Below are 18,657 nucleotides of genomic sequence, written 5' to 3' on the forward strand. Positions count from 1 at the left end.
GCCCCCGACCACCCCTTTGGAACTCACTAAATCACAACCTCCATTTTAAAGCCTGTTCGTTTTAAAGTTAACCCGTTCAGTGGGTGCCTCCGGACGGGGGTGCCACTGGCTCCACCCACCGCCGCCGGTGACCAATCGCGGGGGAGATTTAAACCGGTAAAAAACGCGGGTGGGCCCTAGTGGTCGCGAAGGCGAATCGTGATTGGCTGGCGCGCAGAGCCACGGCGCGCGCGCCTCGGCCACCGGGCGACTGAAGAACGAACGCGCTCTCGGCCACTTGCGTGAAATTGAATTTTTGTAGCGTGAGTAGACAGACGGCAGTGAGGAGTCAGTCAGTTGTTGTGTGCAGTGCGAGACGACGGAGGTGCGTGGCTGCCCCAGGGACACTTCGTCTTGACTCAGGCCACCGTCGTCGCTCTCTCCTTCCTCCTCCTCCTCCTCCTCCTCCACCTCCTCCTCCTAACTCCCAACCATCGATCGACTCCAACAACAACAACATCACGCTCGGGGGCTTAATTCTCACAGTCGCCGCTAGATGGTGCCTAATCCTTCGCTCCCGACTTTCACACCACTCCTCCTCCTTCTTCAGTAGCCGTACAGACTTGACAACAGTTACGGGCCGCACGCCCTCTCCCGCCGACCGCCTCCACACATGTCCCTCTTAACGTGAGTAATGGTGTCGTTGTGGCTGCCGCCTGACATATGTCGTCCTCTCTGTGGCTCTCTGGCTGGCTTCTTCGTCTGTAGTGACGTCGTCTGTGTCTGGAAAAAAAAAAGAAAGGTGTTTCTCTGTTGTGTAATGTGTGTGTGCAAGACCCAGAGCCGCCGCCGCCCGAGGAGGCCTAAGGACTATACTGCTCCTCTACCCTTATGGCGCCAAAAACTGCGACCTCCTTCCCCCTATTCATTTCCATCATGTTTTTTCTCGCCTTCATTCATTCTTCTGTTCCATGACATTCATCTCAAGCATGTTGGAATGTGTTAGACAGAGTATTGTTGATATAAGTAGAAGGTAAAATGTTATTATTACTGTTATTGTTGTAAAGTTGAGAAAGAGAAAGTGTTTCTGGGTTATCCGTCGGCAGTAGGCCTTGAAGGTTGGCGGATGTAAAAGGGATGGACAAGTGAATTGGAAGGACCACTACCACTCGTCCTCCTTCGAAATTCCTAGTCCTTCGCCGGTCCCAAACATCGTGTTTTTTTCGGGGAAGGGGAAGAAGAAGGAAGGGGTGGGGGATATGGACGTGACATACATACACACACTCACACATACATACATACAGGCCTTCCGTGCCCCTAAGAAAAGCGGCAGGATTCCCTGACGCCGAAGTGAATGGAGAAAGAGAGTTCTGAATCGCCTGGAATATCGTCGTACGTTTGGGAGAAGGTGATACCGGAGTTGCCATCGGAGTAGGGGGCCGTAGCTCCCCCTTGCGGGCAACACATTCTTCATTAAAACAATCCCCCGTCCCCCTTTCCAACCAATCCCTAGCTCCATAAAAAAAAAATGCGTGTGAACAAACACATTATGAATAGTCAAAGCTTTGGTTTACGGTGAATCGTTTTGCGAGGGATCCTATTTTTTTTTTTTCCAGGGCGTCGGACGACCTGTGTTTTTCAATGCACGCCCCGCTGGATATCCCTCACGCTCGGCCGTCACGGTTAATTTGTCTCCCATAGAAACACGCCTCCCGCGGGCGAATTCAGTGTTGCTCGCATAAAAATGACGCTCTTACGTAACACGCCGTCAGTGACGCAGATATTCAATAAAGTAAGCCGTGGTAGGCGCTGTTATGCTTGACACACGCCGGGGAGGCCCTAGGTATAGCATGCCCTTCCTGTTCTTATCGGGGCCTTATCAACATGGCAACCTGTCTATAGTAGCAGCCACGTTTGGGGTTCGGCCGTTGGAAGAGACTCTCCCCTTATTCCACCTCTCCGTTCCCTCATCCCGCACCGCTCGCTCTCTCTCTCTCTCTCTCTCAGTGAAAAAATGGGAACATTCCTTATCACCTTTAAAGACCACCACCGCCCCCTCCGTCTTTCCCCTCTTTTCCCCTCTCTCTCTCTCTCTCCCTCCCATTCCTTACAATCTTTTAAAGAACTCGGCGAACTAAGACGCTCCTCAACGCTCCCCTCTCTCTTTTTTTGTTTTCTGTTTTTGTTTATGTTTTCCATTCGTCCTGAAGTTTTCATCCCCCATTCCCGTTCCGTCTTTGTTTTCAGGTTTTTATTTATTTTATTGGTCGGGGAAAAATTATAGACAGACGGATTACACGGTATAGCTGCAAAGTTTTTTTTTTTTTTTTTAGGTAAAGGTGTTAATTTTATTTTAAAGTCTCGTCGTGATGGCAACAGAGACGTTGAAGAGGCTCGTTGAATACAACAAACTAACGGACTTAAATATATCTCTTTAATATAATGTATATATATATATATATATATGTATATATATATATATATACATATATATATATAGGTTATATATATGTATATATATATATACATATATATAGGTTATATATATATATATATATATATATATATATATATATATATATATATATATATATATATATAGTGTGTATAGATTGTGCAATAAAAGGAATTAAAACAAATATATCATACATTTCAGCACTTACTATTGTCCTGCAATCTATAGCAACAATAGCAGAAATTGTTTTTAAGTACCTTTACAGTAACAGAAATTGTAAATTCACTCTCTCTCTCTCTCTCTCTTACACACACACACACACACATATATATATATATATATATATATATATATATATATATATATATATATATATATATATATATATTAGTATATGTATGGTACTTCTGAGAAGAAATGAATGACGTTCCATAGCAATTTTTTTTTGCTATATGATCTGATGTTCAGATATACTGTACAACGCATTTACAAATGCGTTCTTTGCATGTTCTCGTTTTAAGTATGTACACGCCGCTTTCTCGCTAATGCTTTTTTTATGCCGAGCTCTTATCTACTGTGTTTAATATCCATACGTGCAGATGCTGTGTATATATATATTTGTTTATATGTATATATATAAATGTAATATATATATATACACATATGTGTGCGTGTTTTTATGCGTGTATGTGCGTATTTTTCTTATAAGTGTAGGAGTTAAGTTGTATTATATATATATGTATATATATATATATATATATATATATATATATATATATATATATATATATATATATATATATATATATATATAAAAATACAACTTAGCCTACATAAAGAATATATATATATATATATATGCATATATATATATATATATATATATATATATATATATATATATATATATATATATATATATATATATATATATATATATTTATTATATATAAATGTAGACATTTCTTCAGTATTAATCCCGCATAAGTGGAGACACTTCAATGAGCCCTTGATATCCTCTGAGCAAAGAAGGATAACTCAGAACTGACATATTAAGTCGGCCATGACTATTTAGCTAAAGAAAGAAAGAAAGAAAAAAAAATACGCGAATTCACGAAAACTAACGCTATAGTTTTTCATGCATTCCGTGTTGGCTGTACGGTATTGGCTACTGCGACGCCAATTTAATGAACGTTATCTGGCGTTACGATCAATCGACGTCGATGGCGTCGCATTACGTCGGCGGATGTCTAGAGCATTTTTTTTTTTTACGTCAGAATCGATTGTTTTCTAAGATTTACGATTTTTCGGTGCGTAATGTCCATTTTCAATGGATGGGGTCCTTTTCCCCGTCTCGGTTTCCACAAATACGGTCAAAACAAAACAAAAAAAAGCAAAAATAATAAAAAATGGAAATTAATTTTGTAGTTGAACTTGAACCAAAATTATCGTAGCACTAAAATAGTTTCCGTTGTGACAAATTTTCACAAATGAAAAAACGCTTAAAATTTTGCAATTTGTTTCACCTGTAACGCAATAACTTTTATATAAAGAAGTCTTTTCACTGTAGCTTCCGCAACGCATGCTATCGTTAATTACAGCCATTATGACGATAATAATGACATTTGCTTGGGGCAATCAATATGCTACAGGAATACTGTTAACCCCCGATGAAGATGGCATGTAGTCATCTTATAAAGAACTGTATTAAACCACGACGACGATGTCATAGTTTATTTTGAAGAGAACTATGTTAAACGACGACGACGATGTGATAGTCATTTTGTAAAGAACCATGTTAAACCACGACGACGATGTCATAGTTTATTTTGTAGAGAACTATGTTAAACGACGTCGACGATGTGATAGTCATTTTGTAAAGAACCATGTTAAACCACGACGATGATGTCATAATCATTTTATAACGAACTATGTTAAACCACGACGACGGTATAGTCATTTTGTAAAGAACTGTCTTAAACCACGACGACGATGTCAGTCATTTTATAAAGAACTGATAAACCACAACGATGATGTGATAGTCATTTTGTAAAGAACCATGTTAAGCCACGACGATGATGTCATATTTATTTTATAAAGAACTATGATAAACCACGATGATGATATAGTCATTTTGTAAAGAACTGTCTTAAACCACGACGACGATGTCATAGTCATTTTGTAAAGAACTGTCTTAAACCACGACGACGATGTCACAGTCATTTTGTAAAGAACTGTCTTGAACCACGACGACGATGTCACAGTCATTTTGTAAAGAACTGTCTTAAACCACGACGACGATGTCATAATCATTTTATAACGAACTGTGTTAAACCACGACGATGTCATAGTCATTTTGTAAAGAACTGATCAACCACGACGAAGATGTCATAGTCATTTTGTAAAGAGCTGATAAACCACGACGATGTCATGGTCATTTTGTAAACAACTATGCTAAACCACGACGATGATATATCATTTTAAAGAACTATGTTGGACCACGACGACGATGTGATAGTCATTTAATAAAGAACTATGATAAACCACGACGAAGATGTCATAATCATTTTGTAAAGGACTATGACAAACCACGACGACGAAGCCATAGTCACTTTGTAATGTTTTACAGTTAATGAGGCCGTCATTATCACAATAACTAATTCGGCATAGGTTGCCGTTATTGCGTGTACTGTCGCGAACGCGATGTAAAATGAGATTAATGGTCTTTGCAGTTATGGTTGTGATTTATTGGGTAATGTAGATACCTCATGGGTTGTGTGTGTGTGTGTATGTGTATGTATGTATGTATGTATGTATGTATGTATATATATATATATATATATTATTGTATATATGTGTTTACATGTATGTATGTATGTGTATATATACATATACATATATACTATATATATGTGTGTGTGTATGTTTGTGTGCGTGTTACCGCGTTCCCGTGCATATGTAATGTAATGGTTATTTTGTGTCTACAGCAAGTGTACTGGCATAATTCGTCCAAATACCGAAGAGCATTAAGATCACGACTCGCATTTTGTCTTCGATAAGCGATTTTTTATTGAGTGCTTATAAGCCGCATAATTAGCTTGGTCTTATATAAATATATATATGTTTATATATATATATATATATATATATATATATATATATATATATATATTACCTGTAAGATAAAATTAGTTTTCACGCTATCTTTAAGATTGAAAGCAACAATAAACAGAATTAATGACAATTAGTGCAGTTTTTAAGTTGAGCAAATATATTTTAGGAAAGGACAGGCTTATGGAGAGAGAGAGAGAGAGAGAGAGAGAGAGAGAGAGAGAGAGAGAGAGAGAAATTACATTTGTCATAGAAATTACATTTGTCATTTAACTGCGAAATTTATAAGGTATTGTCTTGCCTCAACATAATAATAATGCAAAAAAAAAAAAAAAAAAATCTGTGGTTCCAGAGGACATTTATCATGATATTTTCTGAACAGCCATAAGAGTGACCGCTCTCTCTCTCTCTCTCTCTCTCTCTCTCTCTCTCTCTCATTCACACTATTGTCATGTGATCTCTATTATGAGTTCCACCACTACGAGGATAAGAAACAAGTGTTACAAGAGATCCATTAGTCCTCGCCATGTATTCTCTCTCTCTCTCTCTCTCTCTCTCTCTATGTTTTCTTTATCAGTGTCACTGCTATTATCCCCAGCTGCTCCTGTGTGTTTAGGGGAGGGGAGGTGGGGAGGGTCAACCCATAGTTACTTCATTTGGATTGAAGCCAACCGCCCCCTTTTCTTATTTTTCCTGGCTTTTTTTTTCTTTCTTGCCGCTAACATTACCTGTTGACTATTGTTGCGTTAACTTTTTTTTTTTTAATGTTATCGGTCAAGTATTCTGGGGCCGTAACGCGCAGCTGCATGCGTTACGTCAAGTAACAACGCGCAGTATAGCATTTACCGATGTGTTGGTAAACTGGACTCGTGCGACGTTTAGAAATGAAAACGAAAATTCGTTTCATTTCGTCTTTTGAATCTTCGGAGTTGAGATAATTTTGCGTAGATGCCTTGACGACGCTCGCTCTATTTCATCCATGTATATAATGTCTGAAGCGGTAATTACTCTCTGTATCAACATCATCTCTTTGCGAATTGATCAAAATGAACCGCAAATGAGAAGTCGATGCGCTTGGCAAAGAAACATCTGCCTTCCGGTAGAAAAAAAAAAAAAAAGGACAGTGTCCATCCAGTAGTTAAAAGTAAAGGAAGGTCGCTTCCGTATTAATAAAAAATAAAAAGTTGGAGAAAACAACGAGTTGTGAAACAGTCGAGCTGACGCGAGATTGCAACGGCATGCATCAAATCCCAAGCGACCGAGACCCAGTTCCGCTGCCTCTTGCTTGTCAGCGTCATCAGGACTCTCGTAAGGAGGCAAAGGATCCCCGCTTTGTTTCGTCCTCGGAATACGCCTCGGTTGGTAGGTCAGTATCCGGAGGTCCACACTGGGCCTCCTACACCCCTTCGCGCCCTGGAAAACTTACAGCCCGCCGTAGGGCGGAGATCCCGAGCTAGCATAAGGCCAACCTAACCTAAACCAACCATCTACCGTAGGATGTCGAAGGATTTTTTTCCCGGGCGTTCCATTCCCCTTTTTCAGTTCGTCGTGCATTGCCTTAGCGGCTTTCCAATACAGATAGGACTCCGAGTGACCTTTTTTTTTTTTTTTTATTTAACCTTCCTTTCCCTCTTATACCTGAACTCGCATACACGCGCGCGCGCGCTGTTCAATTGTGCATTCTCAGAGCAAGTGTTATATAATTTCTCGTCCCGGTTTTACTGACATAAACATCAGTTGGAAGTCAGTTCAGCCGTTAATCTTCGAAGTGCTGTCACGCGAATCTACAATACAACCCAGAACGACGCTGAAATACAATCAAGTTATATTGTTAGCTCAATGAAAAGAGAATTCAATGTAAAGTCACAAGATCTGCGTTTTTCTGTGCCATCTTTTCGTCATAATTTTTTGCGTAAACTAACAATTATTTCCTTCGAAAAATGAACAGAACTTAAACCACTCAAGTTTAGCTTGATTTTTCTACTCGATCTGTACGTCGCCAATTGTGGTTTTTGGTTTATATGACACCGATGATTTTCAATGGCGGTAAAGAAGAAAAGCAGAAGAAAAGTAAAACGAGTTTTAAAACTTGTTGAAAGAAAAGTACACTTGATGCGTAACGACGGCGTGACCTAAATTTACTTATTCTTTAAAAGAAATATTCTATTTGCTTTTAAACTGTGCACAGCAGCCAATGATTATCTTGATACCGGATCAGTGTCGAACTTTGAAACTTGGAAAAAAAAAAAACAAACACAAACTATTCTCCAATTTGTCTTTTTTTTTTTTTTTTTTTAAAGTTTCACTGAACTTCTTGTTTGTTGTTGCTTCTATACTTTTTTCAAATATGTCCCCACACTTTAGTTGTTTTTTACATGCTAGGTTATAAATATTACTTGACTCGGCAACACATACTGAACACGATGGTGTCAGTAAATAATTACCGCAAGTACTCTGATGTGCAGAAATCATCACTGGAGGTTCAAATATTAAAGTATATATTGATAATGTGACGGAATCTTACAAACAATACAACATAAGTATATACACATTTATATCTTTAATTATATATGTACATAATATACTGTATATATATATATATATATATGTATATATATATATATATATATATATATATATATATATATATATATATATATATATATATATATATATATATACACATATATATAAAATTCATGTGGGTGTGTACTTACGCTGTTTATTCTAACGCCAACCTTAGTTTTCAACATCTCCGTATAGGAGATAATATCAAAGACTCAAAATTCAGAATGAAAATACTCGCAAATTACACTCTTACATAATAAGCGCTAACAGGTTTGATGAGGTTGATATAAGGTTTTGTCCGTTTGAACGTGACGTCTAAAATTAAAATATATAAAAAAATAAAATCCCAGTAACATTCTATACGCCAAAACATCATAAGAACAAGCAAGAAAAAAAAATCGATAAACATCCCATAAGCCAAAACATCGTTCTCCACCTCAAAAAAAAAAAAAAAAAAAAAAAACTCCGCATTGGTTGACTGACTGACGCGCCCTTCAGGAGATTGACTTCGAGAGCGAGGTGCCGCCGCCCTGTCCTCGAGGTGTTTGTTAAATCCCCGACGCACTCGAGAGAGAGAGAGAAAGAGAGAGAGAGTGAAAGCTCGCGGGACGTCTCCTAATATATTGCATTTCTGGGCGAGGAAGCTTGCAAGGACATCCCGCCGTGCAATAATGGATTTTGGTGGTGTAGCTTCTGCCCGTCCGAACAATACTCCCGAGGAGGAAGAGGAGGGCTTCAGATACGAGGCTGCTGCGTTTTGCTTCCGGGAGGAGGAGGAGGAGGAAAAGGAAAGCTTTTGTTATTTTGATCGAGGGGCTTTTGTTATCTCTGCTTTCTGTCGCTGATGGCAGTGATCCGGGTAATCGAATCATTAGGGTAGTAGCTGTGTTGATGATAATGTTATAGTTGTTATTAGCGTCGTTCATACTTTGTGTCCCGAAGGTGTTGATGTTACTGTTATTATTTACATCGTTAATACTTTGTGTCCTGAAGGTGTTAAACTTATTGCCAATATTACTATCATTAACGTCACTCATATTTTGTGTCCCAAAGGTGTTAGTGTTAATTTTATTACTATCCCACAAGATTCCTGTGTATAAGTTGTTTACTTGTAAATATTTACATATTACTTGAATCTCGAGTACTTGGAATCTTGTGGGTTTCTCCTTCCATCTTCAGAAGAAAACTTGGAAGAAGTTTTTGTTTGGTTTATTACTATATATCATTAACGTTAATATTTTGTGTCCCAAAGGTGTTGATGTTAATGTTATTGTTATTATTAACGTCTTTAATATTTTGTGTCCCAAAGGTGTTAATGTTAATGCTGAGATTGCTGTTATTAATGTCGTTAATATTTTGTGTCCTGAAGGTGTTAATTATGATGCTAATATTACTATTATTAATGTCGTTAATATCTCATGCCCTGAAGTTGTTAATGCTAATATTAATATCGTTAACGTCTTCCATATTTTATGTCCCGAAGGCAAAACAAAACAGCTGCATACGTACACTGCAATTTGCTGTCATCATTGTCATCACATAGATTCACATGATGTGCAGCTTTAGTGTGTCCTAAATATTTCGCTTATCGTCTCATCAGCCCGTGGGTATTTTTGTCGCACTGAAAAAAAAAATGCGGTTCCATCGCTCCTTCCCCCTAATGTGACACGCCCACCAGACTAACCCTTGTCGCTCTCGGTAGGAGGTTTCTTGGGGATCCGGTTCCTGAAGCGTCCAAGAGTTGGAGAGGGGGAGGAGTCCTTGTCATAGGAATAGATTTTAGTTGTTTTTAGATTAAAGTGTCTTTAGATTCAACTTTCATTCTCAAGGCGCTGTTTGAAATACTGGACGCCTGGTTCGACTCTTGGCGAGAATTTTGAAAGTAGCGTCAAAGTTATTTCTTATCCATCATGAATGAACTTTGGGTTATAGAACGGTTGATGAATGCAAAGTAATTTTTTTAAACTGTTCAGGCAAAAACAGACTGATTCTCAACTTAGCTTGATCAATTTTTTTTTTTTTTTTGTTATTTCCGAAGAGCACACCATTAAAAGCAATAAGCGTTCGACAGTTTTAGCTTTTTCAGTCTTTTTTATATAATTTTTTTAAAAGTACGGGTTAAAAAGCAATAAGCCTTAAACAGTTACAATTCTACTTAAGACTCCGATGTCGGCAAAGATTGAGCCATCGCATCGGAAAAAAAAAAAAAAAATTCCTGTGTAGCGAGCGCTATTTGCTTTATCCATAGCACACACCGCTATCGTAAGTTACCGACGAAGTGTCGTGACAGAGATCACTTTTTTGCGATCGCTCATTTTCACGACGCGTGATTATTAGGGAGGGACAAGGAGGAATGACCCGAGACGGGCTTGCTACAGACAGATATCTTTGCTAATGTTGTTGTTCCCGAATGGTACCGTTGTAATTACGTTGCTTAAAGAAAAAAAAAAACGGTATCATAATTACATTACGTTAAGAAAAATCGGTAATTACGTAAAGAAAAAATCGGAATCATAATTACATTACGTAAAGAAAAAAAATTGGTATCATAATTACATTACGCAAAGAAAAAAATTGGTATCATAATTACATTACGTAAAGAAAAAATCGCTATCAGTTACAGTGCGTAGGGAAAAAAATCGGTATCATAATTACATTACGTAAAGATAAAAATTTGTATTATAATTACATTACATAAAGAAAAAATCGGTATCATAATTACATTACGCATAGAAAAACATTGGTATCATAATTACATTACATAAAGAAAAAACATTGGTATAATTACATTGCATAAAGAAAAAATGGGTATCATAATCACATTACGTAAAGAAAATAATTGTTATAATTACATTATGTAAAGAAAAAAAATTGGTATAATTGCATTACGTTAAAAAAATTACTATCATAATTATATACATTACGCAAAGAAAAAACTGGTATCATAATTACATTACGTTAAGAAAAAAATCTGTATCATAATTACATTACGCAAAGAAAAAATTGGTATCATAATTACATTACGTAAAGAAAAAATTGTTATGATAATTGCATTATGTAAAGAAAAAATTGGTATCACAATTACATTATGTAAAGGAAAGAATGGTATCATAATTACATCATGTAAAGAAAAAATTGGTATCATAATTACATTATGTAAATAAAAAAAATCGTATCATAATTACATTACGTAAAGATAAAAATCGTATCATAATTACATATCGTAAAGAAAAAAATTGGTATCATATTACATAACGTAAAGAAAAAAATTGGTATCATAATTAAAATACGTAAAGAAAAAAATTGGCATAATTACATTACGTAAAGAAAAAAATTGGTATTATAATTACATTCCTTAAGGAGAAATATATTGTGGTTTTAAGCACACGCATGAGAATGTCCTAATAAATCCGCAACCCTGAGGGTAAAATAAAAAGTTTCCTAATGCCGTGATCCCCAATTGGTATCGTAATTATATTACGCAAGGAGAAATATATCAGTTTTAAGCACATGTATGAAAATAAGTTATAACAAAACCCTGACGAGAAAATAAAGTTTAAATCGTCATTATTAAAACCAAAATCCTGGATAAAAAATAAATATTAAGCACATGTGTTAAAATTAAAAATATAATCCTGGATAAAAAAAATAAATATTAAGCACATGTATGAAAATTAAAAATATAATCCTGGATAAAAAGATAAATATTAAGCACATGTATGAAAATTAAAAGTATAATCCTGGATAAAAAAAATAAATATTAAGCACATGTATGAAAATTAAAAGTATAATTCTGGGTAAAAAATAAATATTAAGCGCATGTATGAAAATTAAAAATGTAATTCTGGATAAAAAAAATAATTAAGCACATGTATGAAAATTAAAAGCATAATCCTGGATAAAAAAAATATATATATTAAGCACATGTATGAAAACAACTCACAACAAAACCACAACCATGAAGAGAAAATAAAAGGTTTAAATCGTCATTATAAAAGCACAGTCCTGAATAAAAAATAAATAGTTTAAATCATTTATTTTAATATCAGGATGAACCCTCTGTCGTCATCAGCGGTCAGAAAACTCAGTTAGATACTTTTGAAAACAAGTCTAGTTTGAGTTTTACGTTATATCAAACAACAGTCGAATATCAACCACTACCGACTTGAGTTTTCTTTGATTTTTTTAGATAATGAACTGAGTTTTTTTTTTTGCGGTAAAAGAGTTTTAATTTTGCTATGATAATGGAGATAAACTTTTTAGTTGTTTGTGAAGACTTCGAGGGATTGCTAATTAACTCGGGTATAATAATTGCAGTTAAATAGCTTAATATTACTTTTATGTCAAACAATTATCTCTCCTCTCTCTCTCTCTCAACTGATTTATGAGTTTTTCCTCCCAACACAGGTTTTTCACTTTCGCTCTCTCTCCCTCTCTCTATACACTGATTTATGAGTTTTTCCTTCCCACGTAGGTCTCTCTCTCTCTCTCTCTCTCTCTCTCTCTCTTCACTGATTTCTGAGTTTTTCCTTCCCACACAGGTCTCTCTCTCTCTCTCTCTCCACCGATTTCTGAGTTTTTCCTCCCCACATGGGTTTCTCTCTCTTTCTCTCTACACTGATTTCTGAGTTTTTCCTTCCCATACAGGTCTTTCTCTCTCTCTCCCTCTCTTCTCTCTCTCTCTCTCTCTCTCTCTCTCTCTCTCTCTCTCTCTCTCTCTCTCTCTCTCTCTCTCTCTCCCCACCGATTTCTGAGTTCTTCCTCCCCACATGGGTTTCTCTCTCTCTCTCTCTCTCTACACTGATTTCTGAGTTTTTCCTTCCCACACGCGGTTTTTCACTTTTTTCTCTTTCCTTATTCAGTTAACAAGCGGATCAACAGAGAGAGTTCTCTCTGAGTTGCTAACTAGCACGAGGTCATGGTCTGCTACTCTTCCCCCGCCCCCACGCCCCCGCCAAACAAACTCCTTCCTCTCTTTCTCCCTCCCTCTCACTATCGACTTCTCCCCTACTTTCATTTATACCTCGAGAGAGGTTTGGAGCTCAGGATTTTGAGTTATTTATAATTTATTTAATGTTGAAATCGCACAGAAAGCTTTTCCTGAATGTCCTAATTTCTTCAGTGTTATTTGACTGATGAGGCAAACACTTAAGAAGGTGTTTTTACCACTGGCGATCTGTCGAAAGAATTAGGTGTCTGGAGTACTCTCTCTCTCTCTCTCTCTCTCTCTCTCTCTCTCTCTCTCTCTCTCTAAGTAACCGGAAGTTTTTAATTTGTTCGTTTGATGTGTTGTTCTCTCTCTCTCTCTCTCTCTCTCTCTAAGTAACCGGAAGCTTTTCATTTGTTCGTTTGATGTGGTTCTCTCTCTCTCTCTCTCTCTCTCTCTCTCTCTCTCTCTCTCTCTCTCTCTCTGTTTCACCTTTCGTCTTTCTTAATGTCTTCAAAGCCATTTGATTGACAACCCGAACACCCCGAAAGTATGTGCCAAACAGATACCGAGGACCATAAAGATGATTACAGGGTAATCGAAAGGAGTGTGGGGCAGCGTATGGGGAGGGAGAGAGGGAGGGAGAGGGAGAGAAGGAGGGAGAAAGAGAGGGGGAGGAAGGGGAGGTAGGTAGCAGGGCCGAAGAAATTCTTGAGCTAAAGAGCAGAGGTGATGATAATAAAGTTACGTAATGCTCCCCGATGAATTTATGAAGCTGTCGACAGATTAATGAGAGTGAGCTTCGAAGGGGGTTTCAAGGGCGTTTCAATTTCCACACAACCCCCTCCCCCCGTCAAAGCTCGTTGGAAATAAAGAATGAGAGTCGCCTAATGAGGCTGGATGTCATTCAGATGAAGGTGGACTGATTTCATTTGAGGTTGTAATCGTTATTACTATTAAAGGTCAGGTTTTTCTCTTTCCTCTCTTCTTGATTTTTAACTGAATTAACAAAATATTTATTTTCTCTCTCTTTCCGTCAATACATTATCTGGACCTAGTTTTAATGATTATGTAGATAGATAAATTGCTGTCATTTAATTTCTGAATTAAGCTTTGCTTGGTTGTCATGCCTATTTATAGAAATAAGAAGTAGAACAGTTAATTTCTTTTTTAAACTACAACTCGGTAAATATATAGTTATGATAGAAACAGACATAAATTATTTAAAATTGGACATCGAACCCCATGAATATTTAATTAATTTTACAAGAATATTTGATTCATTTTACAAGAACAGATTTATTTGACATTATTATTAAATTCATTTTACGAGAATATTAGATTCATTTTCCAAGAATATGAGATTCATTTCCCAAGAATATCAGATTCACTTTCCAAGAATATTAGATTCATTTGACAAAATTATTAGATTCATATGACAAGAATATTAGATTCATTTTACAAGATTATTAGATTCATATGACAAGAATATTAAATTAATTTTACAAGAATATTAGATTCATTTGTCAAGAATATCAGATTCACTTTACAAAAAATATTAGATTCATATGACAAGACTATTAGATTCATTTGACAAGAATTGATTCATATGACATGAATATTAAATCAATTTTACAAGAATATTAGATTCATATGACAAAAATATTAAATTAATTTTACCAAGAATATTAGATTCATTTGCCAAGAATATTAGATTCATTTTACAAGTCAAATCCAGCGCCTTCTAAATTACGTGTTTCAAAGCGTTTTGGATTTGCTATTTCGTTCACAAAACGTAAGTTTTCCTATAATTTTCTTTGTGATAAGAAAATGATTTTCTTTATGAATACCTATGAACGTAGGTCTTCTTTTCACTGATCACGGCCTAGTTCCCCTTCGAAATACATGCACAATTATTTTAGTAATACTTATTTGCATACGTCACAGAATAAATAATATAATATATATATATAATATATATATATACATATATATATATTATATATATAACATTTATATAAATATATATAAAGTAAACAACACACAATCACGTGAGTAACAAATAAATTTCTGACTCACATCGGGATCGAACCCAGGTCTGTCAACTGAAAGGCACGGCGCTACCAATTGACCCACACAGGTCATGATATGAGTCAAATTTATATAAATAAATAAATATATATATATATATATATATATATATATATATATATATATATATATATGTGTGTGTGTGTGTGTGTGTGTGTGTGTGCGTTTGTGTTTGCAGAGAGAGAGACAGAGAGAGAGTTCAATTCTGCATCTTAAAAGTAGAAGAAAGAAAATCCTTGAAACCTCGGGAGTAGATGCGGGTGTAGAAGATGAGAGAGCTCTCTCTCTCTCTCTCTCTCTCTCTCTCTCTCTCTCTCTCTCTCTCTCTCGGTAGGGTGGAAGGCTACTATTGACTGAGACTTTAGAGAAGAGAGGCTTAAGATTTGGTGAAAAATAGTTCCGGGAAGGAATGGAGGAGACTGAGACATGACGGAGGAGGAGGAAGAAACAAAAGCGGAAGAGTAAATAATGCGAATGTTTGATTATTGAAAGAAATTGGGAATAATGATGACAGTAATAAAAAGAACAAAGAGAGAAAAGGAGACTGAGAAAAGTAAGTTTTATGAGTTTATAAAACGGTGAAGAGTAACCCGTTTGAAATGAACTAGAGAGAAAGAGAGGCGGAGAGAGATTTGTAATAATGTTGACGGCCATATAAAAACACAAAGAAAAAAGGGAGATAGAGAAAAGTAAACGCTTGAGCGTATAAAACGGAGAAGAGTAACGCGGTTGAAATGAGAGAGAGAGAGAGAGAGAGAGAGAGAGAGAGAGAGATGGCGGACATATAAAAAAAGCAAATAAAGAAGATAGAGAAAAGTAAGTTTTATGAGTTTATAAAGCGGTGAAGAGTAACCCGGTTGCAATGAACTAGAGAGAGAGAGAGAGAGAGAGAGAGAGAGAGAGAGAGAGAGATTGGTAGCGCAACAGAATCTACTACTAACCCAACGGCAAAAGGGTGAATTTTTTTTTTTTTTATCTCCATGCCAGGATTTTGGAGGTTGAAACTTTGAAGCCCTTTTTTTTTTTTCTTGAAGGCCAGAATTTTCCAGGGGGATGCGGAGGAGTCTTGCGTAAAAAAAAAAAAATTCAATTCTCCCGCAGTGGTCTGTGCTACAGATATTTTTTTTCCTTATGTGCGCACGCTTTTTGCGACCGACAGAAATTTCACAATATATTTTGGATTATTTTTCTTTTTTTCGGTTTATTTCCTCCTCCTCCCACCTCCCTATCCTCCACCCTTCTCCCTCCCCTCTCTTGTTTTTGGCTAAGCTCTACGTTGTGCGTCTCAAATATTAATTCGGGTTTTAAGATTTTGTAGGATTTTATGAAAGCGAAAAGCGTAGGTATTTTCATTTCACTTGCAAGAACACCACAATAATGATTCGAACTGACGCGTATTAAATCAAATAAAGTATTTCGAAATTTTATTTTCTCTCTCTCTCTCTCTCTCTCTTAAACATTGCATATACGTTCTTCCGGTGTTTTTTCATAAACAATAATGAGATAAAATATAGATAAAAATAATTACAGAATGAAAAATTACGTCATATACGTGAATGAAAAAAGTAGCAGTTACAGAGTGACAAGTTACATCATGTACATGAATAAAAAAGTAGTAGTTACAGAATTAAAAATTACATCATGTATTTGAATAAGAAAAGCAACAGTTACAGAATGAAAAATTACATCATGTACATAAATAAAAAAGCAGCAGCTACAGAACGAAAAGTTACATCAAGTACATGGATAAAAAAGTAGCAGTTACAAAATGAAAAATTACATCATGTACATGAATAGAGAGATTAGCGATTACAGAATGAGAAATTACGTCACGTATATGAATAGAAAAAAGTAGCAGTTACAGAATGAAGAGTTACGTCATCCACCAAAATACTTAAGGATCCATTCCAATATTTGCTGACTTCTCAGAATGTCCGGACGCCTGTTTCAGTGACCTTCGCTGACGAAATATAAAACGAAAGTATAAAGTAAAAACCTTCCTAGCGAGTGGTAAGGAAAGGAACGGAGGACTAAAAGAGAATGGGGCTTAACCATCGAAAGTCGGGGAAAGACGGGGCAGGTAGAGACTTCTGAAGCCTTGCAGTAGAGGGAAAAACAAAAGTATATGTGGGGAGACGTGGATTGATGTTTGGTACAAAGCCACATTGAAAGAGCGGAGATGACTCTTTCGTTGAGCTCAACGGAAGGTTGTCAATGTTTGTACGTATTTGTATCGTTCTCTCTCTCTCTTGATGACGTCATTCGTAATGATTATATTAATGCGTGACGGAATCTGCAGCGCAATACAGTAGTCGGAATACAGAGGTTCATAAGTTATGACAGAATTAGATCGTAATGATGAGATTAACAGAACAAAAATGGACTGTGACGCTACATGTAACTAATGCAAGAATTAGATCGTAATGATGAGATTAACAGAATAAAAATGGACCGTGACGCTAGATGTAACTAATGCAAGAATTAGATCGTAATGATGAGATTAACAGAATAAAAATGGACCGTGACGCTAGATATAACTAATGCAAGAATTAGATCGTAATGATGAGATTAACAGAATAAAAATGGACCGTGACGCTAGATGTAACTAATGCAAGGGGTAAGAATTGAGATCGAAAAAAAAAAATGGATGAGATTCACGGAACAAAAATGGACCGTGACGCTAGATATAACTAATGAAAGAATTAGATCGTAATGATGAGATTAACAGAAAAAATGGACTGTGATGCTAGATGTAACTAATGCAAGAATTAGATCGTAATGATGAGATTACCAGAAAAAAATGGACTGTGACGCTAGATGTAACTAACGATAGAATTAGAGCGTAATGATGAGATCAACAGAACAAAAATGGACCGTGACGCTAGATGTGCCTAATGAGAATGACTGTAATGATGAGATTAACAGAACAAAAATGGACCGTGACGCTAGATGTAACTAATGAAAGAATTAGAGCGTAATGATGAGACTAACAGAATAAAAATGGACCGTGACGCTAGATGTACCTAATGAAAGAATTAGACTGTAATGATGAGATCAACAGAACAAAAATGGACCGTGACGCTAGATGTAACTAATGAAAGAATTAGATCGTAATGATGAGATCAACAGAACAAAAATGGACCGTGACGCTAGATGTAACTAATAATAGACTGTAATGAAAGTTAATTAGATGTAACTAATAATGATGAGATCAACAGAACAAAAATGGACCGTGACGCTAGATGTAATTAATGAAAGAATTAGACTGTAATGATGAGATTAACAGAACAAAAATGGACCGTGACGCTAGATGTAACTAATGAAAGAATTAGACTGTAATGATGAGATTAACAGAATAAAAATGGACCGTGACGCTAGATGTAACTAATGGAAGAATTAGATCGTAATGATGGGATCAACAGAACAAAAATGGACCGTGACGCTAGATGTAACTAATGAAAGAATTAGAACGTAATGATGAGACTAACAGAATAAAAATGGACCGTGACGCTAGATGTAATTAATG

General features: G+C 36.2%; 1 protein-coding gene across 1 annotated transcript in view; it reads left to right on the forward strand.

Moving 5' to 3' along the window:
* Window positions 1-289: 289 nt before the first annotated feature.
* LOC136846587 (uncharacterized) overlaps window positions 290-18,657 on the forward strand; it is a 110,876-nt gene continuing 92,508 nt past the window's right edge. Inside the window, exon 1 of the mRNA XM_067117452.1 lies at window positions 290-666. The gene's annotated coding sequence lies outside the window, so the exon portion shown is untranslated. The remainder of the gene's footprint in view (window positions 667-18,657) is intronic.

The sequence above is a fragment of the Macrobrachium rosenbergii genome, chromosome 15 (genome assembly GCF_040412425.1).
Source record: "Macrobrachium rosenbergii isolate ZJJX-2024 chromosome 15, ASM4041242v1, whole genome shotgun sequence".
Lineage (NCBI taxonomy): Eukaryota > Metazoa > Arthropoda > Malacostraca > Decapoda > Palaemonidae > Macrobrachium > Macrobrachium rosenbergii.